The sequence below is a fragment of a genome, unplaced genomic scaffold, assembly GCF_019419815.1.
Source record: "Pyrus x bretschneideri cultivar Hongxiangsu unplaced genomic scaffold, Pyrus_bretschneideri_v1 Contig4, whole genome shotgun sequence".
Taxonomy (NCBI): Eukaryota; Viridiplantae; Streptophyta; class Magnoliopsida; order Rosales; family Rosaceae; genus Pyrus; species Pyrus x bretschneideri.
Genome location: NW_025999723.1, coordinates 13,740,147 through 13,747,209, shown reverse-complemented (window position 1 = coordinate 13,747,209; position 7,063 = coordinate 13,740,147). Strand labels below are relative to the sequence as shown.

The 7,063-nt window shown below is 36.6% G+C and overlaps 1 pseudogene; it reads right to left on the bottom strand.

Moving 5' to 3' along the window:
* Positions 1-524: 524 nt before the first annotated feature.
* LOC103935562 lies at positions 525-4,072 on the bottom strand (annotated as a pseudogene).
* Between the last annotated feature and the right edge of the window lie 2,991 nt (positions 4,073-7,063).

Below are 7,063 nucleotides of genomic sequence, written 5' to 3'. Positions count from 1 at the left end.
TTTCCTCAACCTCACCTCCATTCTCTCTAACCAAAGAGAAGAGAAAAACACTTATAGCTACCAATTCTTTTTCTAGAGCAAGTCTATACTAGTTACTCACTCTTACTCATTCTCCATCACTTTTCATAATCTAGAAGGTGTCAGTTCTTAGAGGCACCAAATCTTCGGTGCTTAGGAGATTTCAAGTTTCTAAATCCACTCGAGTCCAAAAGCTAAGGAGATGAAGCATGCAAGGAAGAAGGCCCTCCACTAGGGTAATCGACCTTGATGAAGATCAAGATAGTGCTACAAGAGGTAAAACAGTGTGTTAATGCATAAATGCATGTGATATATTATCAAATGGGGGTATGATATCCATACACTCCATTTTACTTCTCACACAACTCTTATTAATTTTTGTCCTTTGATCTTCTTCAATTCATTCGATCTGACCGTCGAAAATTAAGAGTGTGAGAAGTAAAGAGAGGTGTGTGATTAGCACACACTTATCAAATATACAAGTTCTAAAGATCCATTGTTTCGGGTTTTGGAATTGCACGCAACATTTCCGCCATTTATTTTTCGTTTTAATCCATGCATGTTCTTGGTCCAAGAAAGCCGCCACTTGGCCCTAAAAATCTAATAAAATAAAAACTAAACAAATAAAAACTAATTACAAACAATTATCAAATAAGTGCTACCGTTTAATATAAGTCGCTCTCAAAATAACCATTTGCACACTAGTAACGCCAACAGTTCTCCGTGTATTTGATGTATGCAATCTCGTAAAGGCCGTTCTTGTCAAACTATATTTACAGGAAGGTGTCTTAAAGTTATGTTATAACCCCTGCTTTTGTTGTGGGATGCATCATGGTATGCTATTTGTTTCCTCTCTGATGAGTTTTGAGTTGAGTTTTAATGTGGCTGCACACTTGCATTAGACAAATCGAAAAACGGATATAATTACTACAGTTAACAGAGTTTCACAAGTAAAATTCATAACACTAACGTGCTACAGGTGCACTTCGATTTCTTCTATTATGACTAATAAGAAACGTTTACAAGTTCCTATGAAGAAAATTCACCTAACCCAAAAGTGCGCAAACAGAATTGTTCAGGATCTACCAAATCCGTTGACGATGTTGCTGCTGATCTGAGCATGTAATATGAATCTGAGTACTAGTCTTTGCTTTGTACCAATCATTAAAATCTTGGAGCTGCAACAAAACAAAATTTTTTATGTTACCTCAAGTAAACTGGTTCCATTTCCAAAAAAGGCCATAAGATTCACATTAGATTTTTTTCTAAAAACACCTCAGTGTCAACATTAATAAATAAAAACACAAGCCCGTAGCCACTTAGTACTACAGCCTAGTGGTATTCCTCTTCACTTATAAGTGAGAGGTCTTAGGTTCGATTCTCGTCAAAGGTGAATTTGAACCACAATATTGTTAGCCCATTGTGAGGCTAAGCCCAGCCCCTCGCCCTTAGTATAGATAATTCATTTGTTCAAAAAGAAATAAAACAAGCCCGTAAACTTTCCAAACAACTCAACCTGGTTAAAAACCTTGAAATAAAACAGCATTTGGCAATTAACAGTACTTATGTGAGTTTTTTGGTATCTAAGCCTACCTCCACCTATGGTTGCTTCTGGCAACCTCTCAATTGAATACTTGTGTTGAGTGATGTACATGATTGGCACACCAGGGACCTGCACTTAAACAAGCAACGTTATGGAGTTGTTCCATTAAAGCCAGAGTGTCGCTTAAAATGGTTCTAAATTGCTATTCCACCTTTCTGATTCTTCGCTTTAAATCACGATCGCATGTAGCAACAATGTAGCATTTGTGCTGTACCCAACAAGAAGGTCAGTCGATCTTAGTCATAAGAATGCATCAGAAAATTTTGATAAGCTGCAACTATAATTGCCAGAAGACCACAATCTGCTTAGTAAATTTTACCAAAACGTTAACAGAAAGAAAGCATGGACAAAAAACATAGTCTTTAGACAACTGCTTCAGAAGAGAAAATATATTTAACGTTCGGAATCCATCTAACTTTCAATATATCGTTTTACAAACCAAGAAAAGAAGGAACTGATTTGATACAAAAAATTTCATTGGTTTCCCATTTCTAGGTTGTTCATCGTCAACATTTCACTAATTTATTCTTGATGAGATTTCCATCTCAAGTCTAAACACTTGTGCAGTCTCTTGCTTAAGTTACAATGGATAAAACTTGTGATAGCCAGATACCCTGTAGCAAGCTATTATTATACAAATTTTACACCCCTACAGTTGCAAAACATCTGCCATTATAGTATAGGCGATACCTACCATAGTCCAATGCCTTCTCAGCAGGATGGATGCAATTTGTGGCCTTTCACAACCTCAAAGTTTCCTTTCTTAATAAGAACCCACCAAGAGACAATTGTTTGTGAAAAGGGATATGATAGTTGTGCTCATGTGCCTCTCAAATACCAAAGGTTGAACTATGGCAACTTTGCTAGGGATAAATCAAGCACAGCTCAGCCAGTCTATTTTGGATAGTATTTTATCAACTGAAAACAAGGAATAAAGACTCCAAAGAGCAAAACAGGAAAGTGCAGTTACTGGGTGTAAATTGTACCTGGGTAACTCTTTCAACAATACAGTCATCAGCGTAAGTCCCTTTATGAGTGCAGAGTAGTCTCTCAAAGCGGGATCCTTAGCAATCCTGTCGGAACAGAATAATTTCGTTGTTAGTAACGCAATCTTTTGGTGAACTGGAGCATAAATTATTAATGCTACATAATATATTAGTTATCTTACAACCTGACAAACAGGAAATTAAAATCATAATTGAAAAATTAGAAAATGTAAAAGGAAACAGTATAAAATGATATGAATAGGACAATGAACATAGATATTAGAGCAGCTCATGCATATGCACATCCAACAACTTCAAACCTTCTAACAAAGAAATAGAAGAGGTACCAAAGTTGGGAACATACCTCAGAGCCACACGATATTTCTGACCTAACTTCTCGAGCTCTGCCATTACACAATCCGTGATACAAGGAGTGCCTACGAATTCAAAAGATACAAACAGGTTGTTATAAAAACAAAAATTACCAAAAAGAATATTAAGCTACCAATAGAGGAGCATTTGCAATCGAGACGTGGTCTAGATTTCTCGTAATGGAATTTATACAAGTGAATAAACGAGTGATTTAAGACTCACATTTTGCGTATAGGCAATCCATCATTCCCTTCTATCCAACTGCATAAAGTGAAGGAGAAAAATAGTTAACTATGGCCACTACAGATAATTTCTAAGTTCGAACCAATACCTTTAGGTCATTAAAAGAGCAAAATGTGATTAAACTCTACTGAAAAAAGTACACCATGTATCAAGATTTTTCAACCATAAACACGCAGCTGTTTATAAAACCTTCCGTCACGAATCAAAACAAATTTGCGTAAGACGATTATATGTACAATATCAACAATTAGTATTTAAACACTACCCTTATTCTGTATAGAGAAATTGATGAAGTTGGTATCAACCAAAACCCGGTAAGGCGGTACCAAAGCAGTGTTGTATTTAAAGAACAGCGCGGCAGAAACATTTGGCCTAATTCACAACCAAACTAATTATGCGAAACCACTAAACCTCTAATTAAAAAAATTAAAATAAACATTAAACTCAAAACAAACTTACAAATTTCTGGGTAGCATTTCTTTGGTGAGATCCTTCTTGTTCAGATTCAAAACCGCCTCTTTGTAGCTGAATTCAAAACACATAGCACATATTGAATAAATTTCCAACTTTTTTTACAGAAAAATGAAGAAATAAACACAAATAAGAAAGAAATTGTCAAAAGTTATTACCTTTTAATTGCTTTGGAGGTGACCACCTTCTTCATGACTGCGAATTTAGGGCCTTTTTTAGCTCTCCCCATCTTTTCAGTCGCAGAGCAAACCCAAGTTAACAGATTTGGGACTGCGCAAAAACCCTAAACCCTTTTTCTATGAAAAGCAACGGTTAGTCGGGAGGGAGGGAGACGGAGAAGACGACGATAAATTTGTGTCCAACATGTACCCTACCGTGGCTTTAAACCTTCATTTTTTTTTTAGTACAATGACATATTTTTTTACTAATGGGAGAGGAAATTCGGGTAAGTCACACAATGAACAACCTAATTTAGTATTGAATTCGCCACTCACAAGATTCGAACCTACAAATGAAGAGGAATACCATCAAATCGTAGTACTGAGTGACAACCTTCACTTTATTATCATCATAAATTCTAGGCTTGCAATTCATTAGGTTCTAATCGACTAAGCCGTGATACGATTCAAATTCTTTTGATTGTTATTAGCGGATTGAAAATTACTTTTAATCAAACCTCATTATGAAGATCATAAGTGAATCTTTTAAGTCTTCACATATTATGGGTGACATCTAGTCGTATGAATAGTTTTTAAGCCAATGTAAAATTACGGGAGAGATCTATTTCGTTCCAATGACAATGTAGTGTGATCCTTCCCTAAAGTGTTGTTAGTCACTTTGGTTAGGCCTAAGTCCACTTGCTTATGTGACGTCACATGATTCCACCACAATTGCTCTGCTCAAAAACTCCAGAATCATGTGAACAAGCATTCGCCTTCCATTCTGAAAGTTAGAGATTCCTTGTTGTGTATTCAAGTACATGAATATCTCAATCAATTATAACGACGCATTGACCACACCTAAACCAAAGTAGAATATTTGACATAATCAAAGATTGAGGACCTGCTCACAAGACAGCTATAATACCTCAAGTCCAAGGATTAATGCAACATTATTGCAACCAAAGAGTTATTATTGACATGATTACGTAAGATCTCTTTTGTGATTGCATTTAGTGAACTTAATCTCTATTGAGCACCTATAATGTCTTAGCGTTTCTACATAATGATTGAGACAAATAACCCTAAGTTAGATAGATACAACTCTTAGTGATGGTCAACGCTCAATCGAAAATCCTATGACTAGGAACATTTAAATTACATATTATCCGAAAATCTTATAGCTAGGAACATTTAAACAACTAGCAATACTAGTGATAAAATGCTTGAAGTATCTGAATGATTGGTTGGTCGAGGAACATAATATACTCATGGTTGTGGCTACCATGATTTCGACTATGACTTCCAAGCCTTGGTTAACCCACAAGGTGGTCTTTATATAGGAGGGAATAGCTTAAGTGGTTAAGTTTGTGGATGAAACAAGTCAATTTTGACATTAGCATCACTTGATCAATTGATAGTGATATCTTTTTTTTTTTTTTTTTTTTTTTTTGGTTAAAAGCTATTTTTACTACAAACCAAAAACATACAAAAACAAACCAAAGGCTCAAAGCTAACATATAAACAAGCAAAAAAAGGGCCAAGACAAACAGACTACAAAAGGGTCAACTGACAATTGAAGCCTAAGCACACAAACGAATTTACAGACTCTAGAAACATCCACTGCATCCATCGCCACCACAGTGAACCTCAATTCGTCCAATTCCTCATCCCCAGCCGAGCATCGCCTCATCAAATGCAGCATCCTACCCCGATCTACTTCCCGAGCATAGCCATAAAGACAAGATAACCAAAAACTGGTCGAAAGAAGCCAACTATCAGGATGAAGTTCGTATAAACTCACAAAGAACACTGCAAGTGAAGGCAAATAACAAGTAGATGGTGGTGGTGTTGGAAACACCCGAGCTGGTAAAAACGTAAGAGCTCTACGCATGATCTTAACGATATTCATAGTTGGAAATCAGAATATTGATGAACAAAAAGGAGGGATACCAACTAGGCAAAAGGAATAGAATAGATCGGGGTAAAAAGCAAGGGGAGAGAGCAATAGAAGCAAAGAATAGAGAAGAGAAAGAGAGAAGGGGGAAACGGAGACCGACCTTGGTTGAAGCTAGGGTTGACACCACGTCGCCACCGAGTTTTCTTAATTTTAAAAGCCTCACACCAGAAGGTGAGAAAGACTCTCAATAGGAGAAACTTTCACTCAGAGAGAGAGACTTTTTTACTGATAGTGATATCTTAGTTATGTATAAGTTATACATGGATCGATTAATTAGCAACTACAGGAAAACAATTATGCCCTCCTAATAAACGGGCAAGCACAAACAATGGGCCAAGTTGAGCCACATCTGTGAAATCCCATTCATGGATTTCACTATTGTAAACTACGTATTTGTATTAACAAGATTTCATATTATTTTTGGAAATTTATATTAAATTTTATTAAATTTTGAATTTTAATTAAACTAATTACAAAGTTTGAATTTTGGTCAGTAATCATTAAAAATCCATGGACTTTACGGGGTCACAATAAGTATAATTGGATAGAGCTTGATCCTACGAGCGCGTAGGCGAAAACCGTTCGCGAATCGGAGTTGAAACGAATAAATTAGAGACATTTTAATTGTTAAAAAAATAAAAATAAAAATTAGAAGCTGCCAGATGGCAGTAGGAGAGAGAGGGGAAAAGAGAGAGTTGAGGGATTGAAAATAAGGGAAAGTAACCAATCAAAAATGAAGAAAGGAGGAAGGAAATGAGGGAAGGGAGGAGGAGAAAACCAACTAACCCGGTTTCTCCACCCAACCTCGTTCCTTGACCCCATCCGATGTCCATGTCCATTCGAGGTGGTTTTGGTGTCTATGGAAAGCTCTCGATGATCCCAATGTCTTTATGGTGTTAGATTTCAAATTCCTAACCCAATTTTACAAATCGAAGCCACAAAGTTCCGGTTTGTCCAGTAAGTTTTCCCTTTTTCCAATGATTCAAACAACGACTACCATCGATCACCATAACCAATAGACTCCCCTCAACCCCAGGAGCAAGGCCCAAGCATTGAATGAGGGGTCGGATTTCGTTTTTGCGATGAATCGAGAACACCCATTTTTAAGGCTCCCAACGAATTGATGTGGTTTTTAGGTGTTTGCTGGCCGAATTGGACTTCGGCTCAGGTATGAAAATTATTCCTCTAGATGTACTCTACATTTTTGTAAAATTTGGTAATTTTTGGAATTCGTTAGAGAATTGGGTTTTCG